Source organism: Meles meles, chromosome 6, assembly GCF_922984935.1.
Source record: "Meles meles chromosome 6, mMelMel3.1 paternal haplotype, whole genome shotgun sequence".
NCBI lineage: Eukaryota > Metazoa > Chordata > Mammalia > Carnivora > Mustelidae > Meles > Meles meles.
The window spans coordinates 120,505,934-120,522,356 of NC_060071.1; positions in this window are offsets into that span (position 1 = coordinate 120,505,934).

Here is a 16,423-nt window from a genome sequence, read left to right on the forward strand (position 1 = left end):
GTGTCTCGTGGAGGAAGGGACCAGGAGGCTCGTCATGGGTTCCAGCAGGGTAGCCTCAGGGTGTGCGCTCTGCCTGATCCACGCACCACCCCCCGGGGCACTGGGGGCATTCTAGCTCCAGAGGATCTCCAGTAATGCCAATTGGCCTGAGCACAGCCTTCGTGGTAGGTCATCTTTGTTACTGGGTATGGCTCTTTCTCTGTTTCTGGAGGTTGTTGATTCTCCTTTGGTTTCCTCTGAGCTGCACCATTTTGCACTGTTTTATTGGTGTGGATTCAGTGCTGTGAGTTGACGCAATTCTTCCTGCAAAGAAGTGAAATGGAAGCCATCCTTGCCAGGTTCCAGCCTCAGCAGGTGCAGGTGTCCCTGAAGGAGGGGCAGTGTCTGCGAGGGGAATGGGAGAGCCACACAGCAAGTTCTGGTCAGTAGTCGGGCATCTCCATTTTATTCTGATTTTAGAGCTTCTTATATAGGCCATTTAATTGGGGTAGGGGGTTACAAGCACTCTTCAGACAATTTCTCTTTGTTCAGCACATGTTATTCTAGTTAAGCTATAATGGGTACAGACCGGCGCCAGGGATGGGGGACAGGGTCTTGCTTCTTGCGTCATCATGTCCCTCAGAAAGCCATGGGAGGTAGCACAAATATGTGCTTTTTGGTAACTTATTCGGGCATCTGCAGGAAAACAAGATATAGGTTAACGGAAAATGAGAAGCTATAGGGATGAACTAGATAGTAAGGAACTGTAGGAAAACAAGAGGTAGGTTAATGGAAGGCGTTACCTTTGCAGGAACCAGGTGTAATTCAATGGCTTGGCTTGTGACAGCATTGGACAATCATCATCCTAGGGAGGAAACCGTCTACTGTGGTACACATCTAAAGTTCTCCATAGTCCTAGATACAGAATAATTTACCTCCTTGAAGTTGCTTCGGCCCACAAGCCTGAGATGTTTGCAGCAGAGTACCAAGGGGCTCTTCATTTGAGAGAGATATGGGGATCAGAGAAAAAGGCAAGAGACTATCAGACCATGCTTCTCTGCGGACAATCCAGCCCCTGGCAGGATTAGGCCTGCATTCATTCAAACCTTAACCTAGTGGGGCAATGCCCTTGACCAGGCCTCATGGCTCCCAACATCTCCCCCTTCTTTATTTTTTAAATGTAGGACATGAACGTCCTAAGAGATTTGATGTGTGGCCAAATTAAGGATTCTATAAAAAATTGGAAACAGGGGCACCTGGATGGCTCAGTGGTTAGAGCCTCTGACTTCGGCTCGGGTCGTGATCCCGGAGTCCTGGGATCGAGCCCTGCATCGGGCTCTCTGCTTGGCGGGGAGCCTGCTTCCCTTCCTCTCTCTGCCTGCCTCTCTGTCTACTTGTAATCTCTGTCTCTTAAATAAATAAATAAAATCTTTTTAAAAAAATTGGAAAAGGACATAGGAGGATCAGAGCAACACCAAGGAGAAGGCCAATGTTTGCAAAGAGCGATATAAGCCCTTTATGATAAAACATGTTGTTGATATTATCCACGAAGGTAGTCACTGCATCTGTAGGCAAAGAAAGGGGATTAGCTAAATTTTTATCTTGAATCTGCTGGCGAAGGGTTTCTAAATTTAATCCAAAATTAGAAAGATTCCATACCCCAAGAAGATGATTTTGAACATGATACCATGTAATAGTGGAAGCAGTATGTCTTAGAGGGGTAACACAAACTCACGTATATTCCTTATGACATTGTAAAAACAACTGAACCTTAAGGGAGTGTAGCTCATTCCCAAGGTAGAGCACTGCCTCCTCCAAAGCATTTACTTTGTTTTTAGTTTTCCTATCAATAATTTCTTTATTTATTTGACAGAGATCACAAGTAGGCAGAGAGGCAGGCAGAGGCAGGGAGGAAGCAGGCTCCCCGCTGAGCAGAGAGCCCAATGCAGGACTCATTGGGACCCTGAGATCTTGACCTGAGCCTAAGGCAGAGGCTTTAACCCACTAAGCCACCCAGGTGCCCTCCTATCAATAATTTCTTGAGTAGCAAGAGCTTAAGAGACATTTTTTTGTCAGTTGATTCACACGATAAACCGTATGAACCTGCTGGACAAGAGCCACAGTAGAAGCAGTAAAAGATCTAATGATAGCTATTAGTGCTGTTATACCCAGGATTAAACTAGCCACAAAACGTTTAGATCGAGAGAGAGCCGAATTAATCTCCTGGAGAGCCTGCAGCAGCCCAACGTCATCATGCCATGGCAGCTTTTCTTTGACAGGGAGCATGACCTAAGGAGATTGTTTCACTGTAAGTACAGTTTTAACAGACACCCTAGGAGAAACACAATTTGTATGAATACATTCATAACATTGTACAGAATATAAGTCTGCAGAACGTGGATTCATAGATAAATGCCCTTGAGTTAGGAGTAATCATCAGCAGGGCATAAGGGGAGGATACACAAGCTTTGGATGAATAGTTAGTTGCTCCAACAGGCCTAGCATATCTAGTAGTCCTAAGGGAAGCCACCAATTGCCATAAGTTGGGTTGAAAATATGTTACATTACCTGTTTTAGTGGTGAGGGTAGGAGGAAGTCATCCTCCCCGGTGCCAGCGGTTTTACAGGATATGGATGTGGGAGATAATATGCACCAGACCGTCTATATTTAAACTTGGTTTTGTTTAAGAGATCTCTATAATCCATATGAGGACTAGGGTTGGACCAACCAGAAATTATTAAGAAGATGGGAGCAAAGGAAAATCCAGATGGTGGAGATAGAAACATGATTTCCATAATGGGAATCCTTATGTAGCATCAGTAAGTTCTTTTACCATGGTGGCATACAGGTCCTCGCATAGGGCAAAGCCTTTTGGAATAGGAGATGTTTGAGCTCCTCTGGGGTCAGGGCCTCCTGGTGTCAAAAATGTTAGAGACCACATATTGGGATTTCCGACAGCTCTGGCACTCTCATATGAGAGTGCCATTGATATGAGTATCGGTTATCATTCCTTTCATGGCAGTGGGAAGGCAAAAGGATTGCGAGTAAGAAGGTAAAGAGAAGCATATGGGAGGCAAATGGGATTTTCCAAAATATGTAAAATTGTGGTTAGTTTGAGGCTTTATATAAGAGTTGGAATTGCCGGGGCGCTTGGGTGGCTCAGTGGATTAAGCCGCTGCCTTCCGCTCAGGTCATGATCTCAGGGTCCTGGGATCGAGCCCCACATCAGGCTCTCTGCTCTGCAGGGAGCCTGCTTCCTCCTCTCTCTCTGCCTGCCTCTCTGCCTACTTGTGATCTCTCTCTCTGTCAAATAAATAAATAAAATCTTTAAAAAAAAAAAAAAGAGTTGGAATTGCCTCCCAGCAAATCAGTCTGATCTGTGTAAATAGGGATAGGTTCAGCATCCCAAGAAACAGATTGCAACATGGCGGGAGTAGGGATGTAGACCCAATAATTATCTACCAATGATGATGCTCCAAGAGTTCGACAAGCTGCAATAACCAGACATATCAGAAACACGGAGGTGGGGGTACACATAAGTCTCCTTCCTCTTACGATTTGACTGGCCTCTCAGGTTAATGCCACAATTTGGCCCCAAGAGGGGGGTGAGTCTCTGTCAGGAGATATACTCATCCGCGGGGGGATCTTCAGTTCTCCGGCGGCGGCGTGGGCGCGGGCCTTCAGTCCTCAGGGACAGGTTGTTCAGGAGAGACTCCACTGTGGTGGATGTTCGTGGATGCTGTCAGTAATGGTGTGGTGGTAGTGATCTTTGTCTCCTGGCTGGGTCCTCGTGATTCATCTCTTGTCTCCGATGGGTCCATCCTCCAGGGGTGATCTGCTGGGAGACGGGGAGGCAGGGGTGGGGTGTGCGACGGTGTCTGCACCTATGGTCGTACTAGTCAGTCAGGGATCTGCAGAGGGCAGGCAGCGTCCCGTGGGAAAGCACAAGCATACCCTCTCCCCCAGGTTAAGATGACATCTGGCCCCTTCCACTGTCCAGTGAGAAGGTCTTTCCATTTGACTAAGGCTTTGGGCTTAGTTCAGTCAGGATCCCAATGCCTGAGTGCACTGGAAATTTCTTTGGAATCTACATTAAGGTGATTAATGACAAATAATGCATGGGACAGTGTGTGATGGGGAGAGCTCTATTTCAGCCCTCCTTCCTGGAATTTGGTAATTTGAGTCTTTAAAGTTGGGTGAGCTCTTTCCATTATATAGCTTGTTGCTGGTGATTATAGAGAATTCCTGTGGTGTGGCCAATATGAAACATATCAGAAAATCTTTCAAAGGCTGCGGGAGTATAAGCCAGAGCCCTGTCAGTTTTGATGGACTTGGGAATTCCAGTATGAGCAAAACAGAAACACGTATGCTGAATAACATCTCTAACTGCCTCTCCAGTCCGAGCCGAAGCAATGATGTGAGAAAAGGTATCAACGCAGACATGAACACAGCAGAGCTTGCCAAAAGAAGGAATATGGGTAACACCCATCTGCCATAAGTCATTTGGCCTGAGCCCTCTTGGATGAACTCCATTTGGGGGTCAAGGTAAGAAAGTGGGACAGTGTCCGCAGGCTTGGGCAGTACCTCTGGTCAGTTCGAGAGAAGTTTTAAACTGTAATCTTAAAGCTGAGGCATTTTGATGGCAAAGGGAATGTGAAACACAGGCCTCCTCTGACGCTGGAAAAACTTGGGTCTTAGTAAGGAGGTCTGCCTGATGATTTCCTTTGTGCAAAGGGCCGGGGAGCAAACTGTGCGCTCAAACATGTCCCACAAAGGAGGGAAATTCCCTCTGATGAAGAATTTTCTTTAAGTGGCTTAGAAGGGGAAAAATAGTGGTCTTATGCTGCAGCAAAGAAGCAGTTTCAGTATTAGGAAAGAGCCTGACTACATATTGCAAATCTGTATACAAATTGAAGGGGCTACCCTGCATATTTCGGAAAGCAAAAATGATGGCAATGAGTTCAGCTCTTTGGTCTGAACTGTCTGGAGTTTGTTGGATACGAGGTTGCCCGTCAAAAATTGTAACAGCCTTTCCATTTACCCATCCGTCAGTAAAGATGAGGACTGCAGGTAGAGGGACTGGTCCAATTTGGCTTTAGAAGGGAAAATTATTGGATGCATCTTAAGGAAATGTAGCAGAGGATTAGCTGGAAGGAGAAATAGAACTTGTCCTGAAAAGCCTTCTAAAGCATTTTGCCAACCTTCACTTTGCTGTAATAAAAAGGCGAACTGATTCTTACCATAGGGAACGATAGTAGCTGAGACATCTTTACCAAATAATTCCTTGCTGCGTCAGTGACCCTTCATTACAAGCAAGGCCACCAAAGCAGGAAAAGATATTGTTAGGTCCCCCCAAAATTGGGTACCCCAATAATGGGTCCGTGGTTAAAGCAGCGAGACTGATACAAAGCGAAAGTCAAGCAAAGCTTTATTTCCCGCTAAGCATCAAGAATCAAACCGACCGTCAAACAGACCGGTCGGGGCCGCCCCTTACAGAGAGGACGACCTTTCTCTGTTTCACAGACTAGCTTTTATAGAGCAAAGGCCATGTGGTTGGGCCTGGCCACGCACAGGTGGCCAATGAAGTTTTAACACAGAGAAAGCTGCACAGTCATGCTAGGTGACCAACTGAATTACAATTTACCCTAGTAGACATTTGAACCAGTCTATCACCTTGGTTAGAACTGAGTCCCAAAAGGCATCCAAATGGTGGGGCCCATACTCCTTGGTAGCTGGGAGACAGTATGTGCCCCCACTGATTGAATACCTCCACCTGGCCTGACCCACCCTTATATCTGGGCTTTGTTACCTGGAGCTGGTTTCCAGGACTTGTTCTTAAGTAAATCCCCTGGGGAAAGGGGAGCAGGGTCAATTTAAGTTTTACTGCATAAACAACAAAAGGGCAGTTCAACCAGGGTGGGGCCACTCTGGCTAAATAGGCCCTTACATTCCCCCTTTTTCTTTGGAGATTAGTCCAATCTTTGACTTTTCAGCCAGTTCTGTGTCCCTTTTTAACTGCTGCTGAACTATTCTAATAACTCCAGAGTGATTTACCCAGAAACAGCATTTCTCTCTTAGGGCTACGCAGAGCCCCCTCTTTTCTAAGAATAATATATCAAGCCCTAATTTTCTATATTTCCCACCTATACTTTAACAATAGAAGTAACAATGAGTGCAATGAACTCATTGTTTTTTTGAGTCTTAGCTTCAGTCCACGATCGGCAGGGCCCACTGGTAGCGGCATCCATTTCTGGGGGGTGTCCTCCTCCTCGGCTCATTTGACGTGACTCATGTGAATCCAGGCCCTGATGCCATCTACTTTTATTGCCGTGGGGGTGGTCAGGAGGACAGTAAATGATCCCTTCCGGCGAGGCTACAAGTTCCCCACTTGGTGGGAGCATATCCAAACCAAATCCCGGGGTTGGTAAGGATGTGATTCCACCTCTATCTCCGTCCCAGTGTGGGTAGTCCAGATCCCTGCATGGGTTCTCTTTAAGACAGACTGGAATGCCTGCAGTGACTGGAGTACAGACTGATCAGTCATTTCTGCCACAGCAACCTCTTGTTACCGAGGGCAGGGTGGGGGGGAGTCGGGGGTCTCTTGAACATTATTTCAAACGGGGTCACCTTGTTTAAGCAGGGTGTACATCGTGCCCTGAGGAGGGCAAAAGGAAGGTGATCCACCCATTCACCGCCAGTCTCCAGAATTAACTCTGCCAAGGTCTCTTTGAGAGTCCAGTTCATTCTCTCTCCTTGCCCAGAGCTGGGGGGGGGGGGGGGGCGGGCGGTAGGCACAATGTGTAAGGACCTAATTAGAAACTGTCCCTGCCCCCCCTTCCCCCAGGGGATTTACTTGGAAACAAGTCCCAGAAACCAGCTCCAGGTAACAAAGCCCAGATAAAGGGTGGGTCTGGCCAGGTGGAGACATCCGAACAGTGGGGGGTTGCATACTATCTCCTTAGCTACCAAGGAGTAGGGACCCCCGCCCTCTGGGAGCCTTTTTGGCGCCAATCCTAATCAAGGTGTAGTAGGCTGGTTCAAATGCCTACTAAGGTAAATTGTAATTCAATTGGTCACCTACCATCACTGTGGAGTTTCCTGTGTGTGTTACATTTTCATTGGCCACCTGTGCGTGGCCAGGCCCAACCACATGGCCTTTGCCCTTAAAAGCTAGTCTGTGAAACAGAGAAGGGTCGTGGCCCTATCTTGTAACGGGTGCGGCCCCGAACGTTCGGTTAGATTCTTGATGCTTGGCACGAAATAAAGCTTTGCTTGAATTTCGCCTTATATCAGTCTTGCTCCTTTCATCATGGACCCATTATTGGGGTACCCAGTTTTGGGGGGACCCAACAAATGTAGTTTCCAATTAGTGCCTGCAGCCTTAGCCAATGCCTGTGAGACTGAACTCACAAATGTAGGGCCGTTGTCTGACCCAATCGCGAGAGGTAACCCAAACCTCTAGTAGCTTTTTGGCTACCACTCCTGCCATCTCATATTTGGCAGGAAAAAAAAAAAAAACTCTAACCAGCCTACCGTCCGTAGATGTTGGCGGTCTTACCCTTGGCCATCTGTATTGCCATGGTGAGTGCAATCAGCTCCGCTTTTCCAGTGAGGTTCTGTGTGGCAGGGCTGACGTCCAGAGTTCCTGCTCGGGGGAAACGACTGCAGTCCCCGCATACCTCTTTCCATCGACCATGTAGCTACTCCCGTCTGTGAACAGAGTCACCTCCGCATCCGGGAGGGGAGTGTCTCTGAGATCCCCCCTTATTCTTGCAAGCTGGGTTAGGACCTCCCCGCAGTCGTGTGGGTGGTCAGTCAGCGCCTCTGGCAGCAACGTGGCTGGGTTTAGCACCGCCAGGGGCCGGAAAGTCACTTTTGGTTCATTGAGGAGGAGGACCTGATACCCCGTCACTCGGGCGTTTGTCATCCACTGGTCTGGTGGAGTCCGGAGAAGGCCCTCGATAGCGTGGGTGGTTGTCCAGATGAGATTTTGATCCAAAGTCAATTTATGTCCATACTTGACCAGGAGGGCCATGGCAGCAATTATGCGGAGGCAAGGGGGGGGAATCCAGCTGCTACTGGATCTAGTTTCTTGCTAAGATAGGCTACTGGCCTTTGCCAAGGCCCCAGAGTCTGAGTCAAACCTCCCTTACTCAGTTCGTAGAGAGGTTGCGCCCATCTCCGCGAACCGCGGTATCCACAGCCTGCAGTAGCCCACCATCCCAAGAAACTCCATCATGGAGATCAAAGCCTAAATAAGTCCTGTGGCTCTGACAAAGCTGTGCTTTCTTTGCTGACACCCGATACCCTTGTCCCTGCAGAGTCTGTAAGAGAGCTCTTGTCCCCCACAAGCAAGACCCATAGTCCTCAGCGGCTATTTCCACTATTCCCACTAACTCAGTCAGATTCTTCCATTCAAATCCTTCAATTTTCTGAAGTTTCCTTCTTACATCTGGGGCTGACTGATTGGCAAAAGGCAAGATTGTCTAAATGAGCTATCCTGCAACTTCTCTTAAGTTTACCTCAAGTTACCTAGCTTAGGTAAACAAACATTTAAAGACAACCAAACCTAGAATTTAACATCCATAAAGGTGTTATTAAAACATAATTTTTCTCTCTAAACCCTCATTTCCAGAGATAACCAAATCAGGACTAATTCACTTGAAAAACAAGTTCAGTTTTAACAAACTTGGCCTAATTATTTACATAAGCTCAGCAAGAACAGTGAGTGTGATCGTATAGATCTTTAGAATCTGCTTTGCTGGAACTTCTTATAAGGAGTCTCTGGGTTGCTCTTTCAGTAGCCTCTCTGGGCCAGAAGCCAAGTCACGTACTTGCCATCAGACATGCCTGCAATAGCTGTCGATTTGGGCAAATTACTCTTCCTGAGGTCCTGCCCCTGCCAGGCAGTGACATTCTTTACTCACCTGGTGAGGCTGCTGGGAACTCTGTAAGCAAGGTATCAGGCCAACCGTTCCAAAGGGCTTTACGGCTTCAGGTTTTATGAAGTCAACCTTAGTTCCTTTAAGCTGTCTGGTCATATCTGAGTCCTTTCAAATATGACATTCCAGTCAAAGCCTTGGTAAAATAACCAGTGTTTCCAATGGTGTCCTGTTACAAGGAGAGCAAATTCTTATTGAACTTATGCAAATGATTGATTGCCGTGGAAGAAAGCATACTTACTAAGACCTTTTGGTTTCAGTGGGTTCAGATTGAGAGAAAAGTTGAATACCTTGATTCATTTACAAATGAGTACTTTTACAGCCCTGTAAGTTACAGATAACTTAAGAAAAAGTTTCCAGGGGCACCTGGGTGGCTCAGTGGGTTGGTCCGCTGCCTTTGGCTCAGGTATGATCTCAGGGTCCTGGGATCGAGTCCCGCATCAGGCTCTCTGCTCAGCAGGGAGCCTGCTTCCCTCTCTCTCTCTCTCTGCCTGCCTCTCTGCCTACTTGTGATCTCTCTCTGTCAAATAAATAAAATCTTAAAAAAAAAAAGAAAAAGAAAAAGAAAAAGTTTCCCTAGTCTGGAGGGGCAACATTACAGAACCAGTCATGTTTAAAACATTAAGAGACACAACATTACAACCTTTCTAGTTCATTTAGTCCCATGTTACTAATTCTGGTTTAGTCCGAATGCAGCTTTTACTTCTGGAAATTCTTACCCATTTCAGTTCCAGGATTTTAACATATCAATGACCTGTATTTGTCCTGAAAGTCTCCCATACGAATTTCCTTTAGGGTGAAATCCATCTTACAAGAGAATTAAAACAATTACAAATGACAAAAACTCAGAATAGATATGGTTAAATATCAAGTGATGACCCTTATCAAAACATTAAAACTTTAGGAAATGTATAGAACCTCTAGAGTAGTTATAGCATTTACCCAAATGTAACCCAAGTTTTATCATTGGTTTAGTAGTACTCCCTGAGTAACTTAGCATATCAAGGAAAAGCCTTATGAGTCAAAGAGATCTTATTTACAACTCTGGGCAGGCAAAGAGAAAACCATTTACATTTCTTTTTTAACAGATCAATTAAACTAAGAAAACTTTGCCCTTTTAAACAGAGAGAAAACCAGGTATTTTTATACCAGTGTCTTTCCTTTTTTTCCATCAGTCTTAGTTACACTTAGCAGAATTTTGTACTCTTAGAAATACCTTAACCTCTACCAAAGACTAAATATTAACAAATTGTGAACTGTTCCAGCAGAATTCAGTTAAGCACAAAAGATGTTTACCAACAGATTTCAAAAGCACAAATCTAGTTCCAGCAACCAGTGCTCTAGCATTTTATCCCATTTGGTTTAAAGTTTCAGGTTACCAAAGACTTTGAAAGCTACTTTAACAATTACCCATTAAAACTTTGAGACAGACAACCATCGGTTTAGTCATCTCTTTCGCTAACAGATTTCAACAGATTTTAACAAATAACACGAGCTTATTTGACTTTAAGTAAAAACTCTGAAGTTTCACATTTACTACTGTTAACTCAAAAGACATGTTCGGGGGCGCCTGGGTAGCTCAGTGGGTTAAAGCATCTGCTTTCTGCTAGGGCATGATCCCAGGGTCCTGGGATCGAGCCCCGCATTCGGCTTTCTGCTCAGCGGGAAGCCTGCTTCCTCCTCTCTCTCTGCCTGCTTCTCTGCCTACTTGTGATCTCTGTCTGTCAAATGAATAAATAAAATCTTAAAAAAAAAAAAGACATGTTCGTCCTAATTAACCCAACAAACTTAACTTAGTTCAAATACTGATTTACGTTCCACCTGGGCCCACTCCATTTCGAATGTTTATCTGAGACCCGGGTGGGAAGATCCAGAGTGGGGGGGTGTTAGGTCCAGGGGGCGCTCTTCTTGATTCCCGACAGTGAAGAACAGAACGAAGTGCCACCAGAAGGCAGAGAAAGGGTTCCCAGTTCTAGAGTTCATCAGCTCCAAGAGAGGAGCAGACACCATGCTTTCCCGCCAGCAAGGGGGAGGGGCTAGGCAGTCCTTGTCCGGCCAGAGAAGGCAAGGAATGTCCCCGAAACAAAGGTAGTTTCAGCAGCTGTTTGGGAATATTCCTTAAAGTCTCTGTCCCAAGTTAGACTAACCCTAGCTGGCTTCAGTTATAGCCCTTAACACACAAAATGAGTGAGGGAGAAGCCCCACATCTATTGGGAGGAACGGGGAGATGAAAGTCAGAGATCCTTTACTCTCTGCTTGCCCCATTCCTTCAAACACAACAAACACTAAACAGACTACAAAGAGACATGACAAAGGCAACCGCAAACCCAGCGGCCCTTACCCAGAGCTGGCCGTGGGTGGGGGTTTTTCTCGGCCCCCTACAGACGCTCGCCAGTGGGGATTTTCTTCGGTCCCCTAGGAATGAACAACACAATAGGCAACAAAAAGTATGACAAAAACAACCGCACACCCAGCGGCCCTCACCCAGAGGCTGCCGGTGGTGGGGGTTTTTCCTGGCCCCCGACAGACACTCGGAGCTCCGCAACCAGACGGATCCAGACCCAGAAATTCCGATGCTGGCTCCAGTTCTCGTTGTTTAATCCCGGATGAGCCCCCAATATTAGGTCCCTCCAAAATTGGGTACCCAATAATGGGTCCGTGGTTAAAGCAGCGAGACTGATACAAAGCGAAAGTCAAGCAAAGCTTTATTCCCCGCCAAGCATCGAGAATCAAACCGACCATCAAACAGACTGCATCGGGACCGCCCCTTACAGAGAGGACAACCTCTCTGTTCACAGGCTAGCTTTTATAGAGCAAAGGCCATGTGGTTGGGCCTGGCCACGCACAGGTGGCCAATGAAGTTTTAACACAGAGAAAGCTGCACAGTCATGCTAGGTGACCAACTGAATTACAATTTACCCTAGTAGACATTTGAACCAGTCTATCACCTTGGTTAGAACTGGCGCCCAAAAGGCATCCAAATGGTGGGGCCCATACTCCTTGGTAGCTAGGAGACAGTATGTGCCCCCATTGACTGAATACCTCCACCTGGCCTGAACCACCCTTGTCTCTGGGCTTTGTTACCTGGAGCTGGTTTCCAGGACTTGTTCTTAAGTAAATCCCCTGGGGAAAGGCGAGCAGGGTCAATTTATGTTTTACTGCATAAACAACAAAATGGCAGTTCAACCGGGGTGGGGCCGCTCTGGCTAAATAGGCCCTTACAATATCACTATCCCTTTTGGTGTGGCTGGTAAGTGTAGCCACTCTAAGGGACCCTCCTGCCAAAGGCAACCTGTAGCTGAATACGTTGTGGATAGGATTATGAGAGCCCAAGTTTGAGCATAATCTACTCTGTTGAGCTTTTGACTATTAATAGCTGACTCCAAAACTTGTAAAGCTTGATGAGCCTCAGGTGTTAATTGATGGTGAGGGGGATTAGGGTTGGAATCTCCCTGCAAGATGTTGGCTAGGAGTTTAAGCTCAGCAGTGGTAATCTGTAACAGAGGCTGAATCCAATTAAGGTCTCGTAAAAGTTTCTGAAAGTCATTTAAGGTTTGTAGTTGATCTCTCCTTAACTGTAAATTTTGTTGAGAGACTTCCTGAGTATATAATATCCTGCCTAGATATGAAAAAGGGGGTTCCAATTGTATTTTCTCTGGGGCAATTTTTAGACCAAATCTCTGGAGAGATTCCACTGTCAATGCTAATATATCTTATAATGTTGCTCGATCAGGATGAGCAATAAGAATGTCACCCATGGGGCACCTGGGTGGCTCCGTGGGTTAAAGCCTCTTCTTTCGGTTCAGATCATGATCCCAGGGTCCTGGGATCAAGCCCCACATCGGGTTCTCTGCTCAGCAGAGAACCTGCTTCCCCCACCCCCCACCCCTGCCTGCCTCTCTGTCTAGTTGTGATCTCTGTCTGTCAAATAAATAAACAAAATCTTAAAAAAAAAAAAAAGAATGTCATCCATGTAGTGAGTGATGTAGTCCTGCTGGTGGAAATCTCTTACCCCCCTGAGGGATTGATCGACAAATCTTTGACAAAGCGTTGGGCTATTTTTCATTCCTTGGGGAAGGACTTTCCACTGATACCTCTGGTAGGGTTGTTTAAAATTCTCAGAGGGTAAGCTGAAAGCAAACCTCTGACAATCCTCTTTGTGTAAGGGAATAGTGAAAAAGCAATCCTGCAAGTCAATGACTATAACATGATCACCTTTGGACACTGCCGCTGGGGAAGGGAGTCCTGGTTGTAGTGATGCCATAGTTTCCATAGTGGAATTGATCGCTGTCAACTCTTGTAATAAATGCCATTTTCCAGACTTCTTTTGAATGAGAAAAATAGGTGTTTTCCATGGACTAGTAGAGGGCTCTTAATTTGAGAGAAATATGGGGATCAGAGAAAAAAGCAAGAGACTATCAGACTATGCTTATCTGCGGACCTACCTGCCCTCAGGAGCCGCCTGCGGGGCGATCAGGCCCTCGGCAGGATTAGGCTGCATCCATTCAAACCTTAACCTTGTGGGGCAATGCTCTGGACCAGGCCTCCTGGTTCCCAACGCATCCTTGTTTCCTAAGTAGACCTGAATAAATTCCATAGTAATAGCCCTTTCCCAGGCCCCCGGGCCTTCACCTCAAGATTTTAGAAAACATCTTCTACTCTCAACAAATTCAAAGAATCTGTTTGGTTTTTTAAAAATTCAATAATGTGGGGCGCCTGGGTGGCTCAGTGGGTTAAAGCCTCTGCCTTCGGCTCAGGTCATGATCCCAGGGTCCTGGGATCGAGCCCCACATCGGGCTCTCTGCTCAGCGAGGAGCCTGCTTCCCCCTCTTTCTCTCTACCTGCCTCTCTGCCTACTTACGATTTCTGTCTGTCAAATAAATAAAATCTAAAAAAAAAATTCAATAACGTCACACTTGTCATCATCTATATGATATACTGAATGATCAAGGCTTGACAGGATGAAGAATGGGCTTTGCAATGGGCTTTGGGGCACTGTTGACTCACTGTTGCCACCGTGTGGCCACTCTCCAGATAGCATGTGGCCGAATGGGTTCCCATTTACAGGATTCAAAGGAGAGTAAGAACAAAGAAGCTTGGTCTGTGAATTCCTTAGTTCCTAAAAACCATCCTCTAATTGATGAGCATATTCTAAATCGAGCCTATCTTAACTATATACTAAAGTTAGGGCCAGGGTCAAGTTACATACCCTAACTATGGACAGCTTTGTGTATGGCCGTCTTACCTGCCTAAGGTGTTTTTAAAATATACAGTGGGAGAGGATATAGTCACCGAAGCACTGAGCACATGCCCTGTCCCCAGAAATAGGTCACTACACATAATGATTGTTTCATCGCAGCTGAGGACCAAGAGCTGGTCCTCTTAAGTACTTGGCAGGTAGCATCTGTGGCCAGCTGGCCATTCCCCCCCACCCCCCACCCCATGGCAACACCCAGCTCCGCCCACACACAGCTCTGCTGTGCTCAAGGGCAGCAAACGGATGGACCAGGTGCAGGTGGGACTCCCTCCTGTCAGGCATGGCTCGCTTCCCACAGGTAGAGAAGTGCCAGCTCACGGGCACATGATGTGTTCCTTTGGTTCCTTGTTATGGGCTTTCCCTTTCTGGCACCCTGGTCCTGAAACTTTCACTCCTCTGAGAACTTGGGTTTGCAGATTTCTGTGGATATTTCGATGCGTAGATGAGTGTTGCCTTTGTTCCCTGTTCTGGGGTTGGAAAGGAAGGCGGAAAAAGACATTCTACTCTGAAAGCAACAAAAAGAAAGATCAAGTGTGCTCTGGCCCCGGCACCTGAGGTCTGAAAGCTATGGCCCACTACATACTTGATGTTCTACACAATCCGCTCTAGGGCCTCACGGGCGCATGTGACATGAAATCGCACCGAAAGAAATCTCGTTACCAAACTTTTGCCTTGCAGAAGACAGCTTAGGGACACCGCCCCTCACCCATGCTGTCATTTCTGGTCTGGCCAATGCTCAGTCACACTGACATGTATAACCACCCAAGAACACAGCTGTGACATCCTCCTGGAGCACCCGTGGTTCCCCTGTCCCCTGGTCTGGCCAACCCTGCACACCCCAAGTCCTCCCGAACATTCCCCGTCATGACAGAGATGTGATCACCCTCCTGGAGCATTCCCTGTCCCCCTCCCCCCAGGTTTGGCCAACCCTGCACACCCCAGTCCTCCTGGGTGTCCCCTGTCATGGCACTTGTCACGCAAGGCTGTCATATGCTGTCTCTTGGTCTGTCCTTTCTGCTTGGAGTAGATCTCTCTCACAGATGCCTGGCTGGATGACAGGCAGATTAATGGTTTCAGGATCTTTGGTCCTGGGATAGCAGGCGTCCCTCAAAACCCTGATGAGCAGGGGGAGTCTCTGTCATTCTGTGTGCCCCCAGCCTCGGTGGAACCTAGTGGCAAGTACAAGGGACTTGGCAGTCCTCCCAGATGAAGTTTGTTCTATGAAGGTGGCCTCCTTCTGAGATCACTGTGCAAACACAGTGCGTGGCCGCTCCTGTGGGACAGAAAGCCACGCAGTCTATTGGATTCTCCTTGCACGCTGTGGCTACCAAAGAGGAAACACATGCTCACCCTCACACGTTCACACTTACACCTCCATTTCTGGGCATCACTACCGTGGAAACGACAGTGAAGTCCCGTTGGCCCGCAGAGCTGTAGACGTGCCACTCCAGGTGTCACTAGAGGAGGATGGATGGAGTTCTGGCTAAAAGGAGGGAAGTCCTTGCCTCTGGGGGTGAAGAAATCAGATTTGACCCAGAAGGTGCTATGTTCTACTCAAAGAAGGGACATGAGTCTAGGATCTTTGAGACCAGGGATCAGCACAGACTTTTCTGGAAAGTCTTCTGTAAAGATTTTCTGTCAGGTCCATGTGGTGTCTCTGGCCATGACTCCACTCTTGCATTGTGGCTTGAAAACAGGCGCAAACCGTCCATAACTCATGTTCCAGACACACTTGATTGCGAGAATACAGGGGGAGGTCTATTTGGCCCATGGGTGGTTGTTTCCCACACGCCAGATCTGCAACACGATGGATGATGGGGGAGAGGACTCTTCTTTCCAGTGGCAGAGTGGGAAGACACTGGGATCTCTCCTGCCTGACCCCGGCCCCTGCATGTGAAAGCAAAAAAAGATGATAGTGAGATTGGCCAACAATGAAGGCCTCAGCAATTCCCTCCCCACCCCCATTTCTCCATCGGCTTTGAGCTTCCCACAACATATTTGTCTGTGGTTGAATCCCATGTAGGTATCATTTGGTGGAGTCAGTCCCCATCGCCTCGCGGATATATCTTTGGGGTTAAATACCATGCAGATGCTCCTCTTGTTCAGGCCAAGACCATGAGCACATATGTGGTCTCCCGAGTTAGCGGAGGATCTAGCACGTGTGGGCTTCAGGATGAGTCTGATTCAGCTCTCAGCAATGTTATGGAGCACCTGGCTTCCTGGGCCCTCTGTGGCACTGGCACGG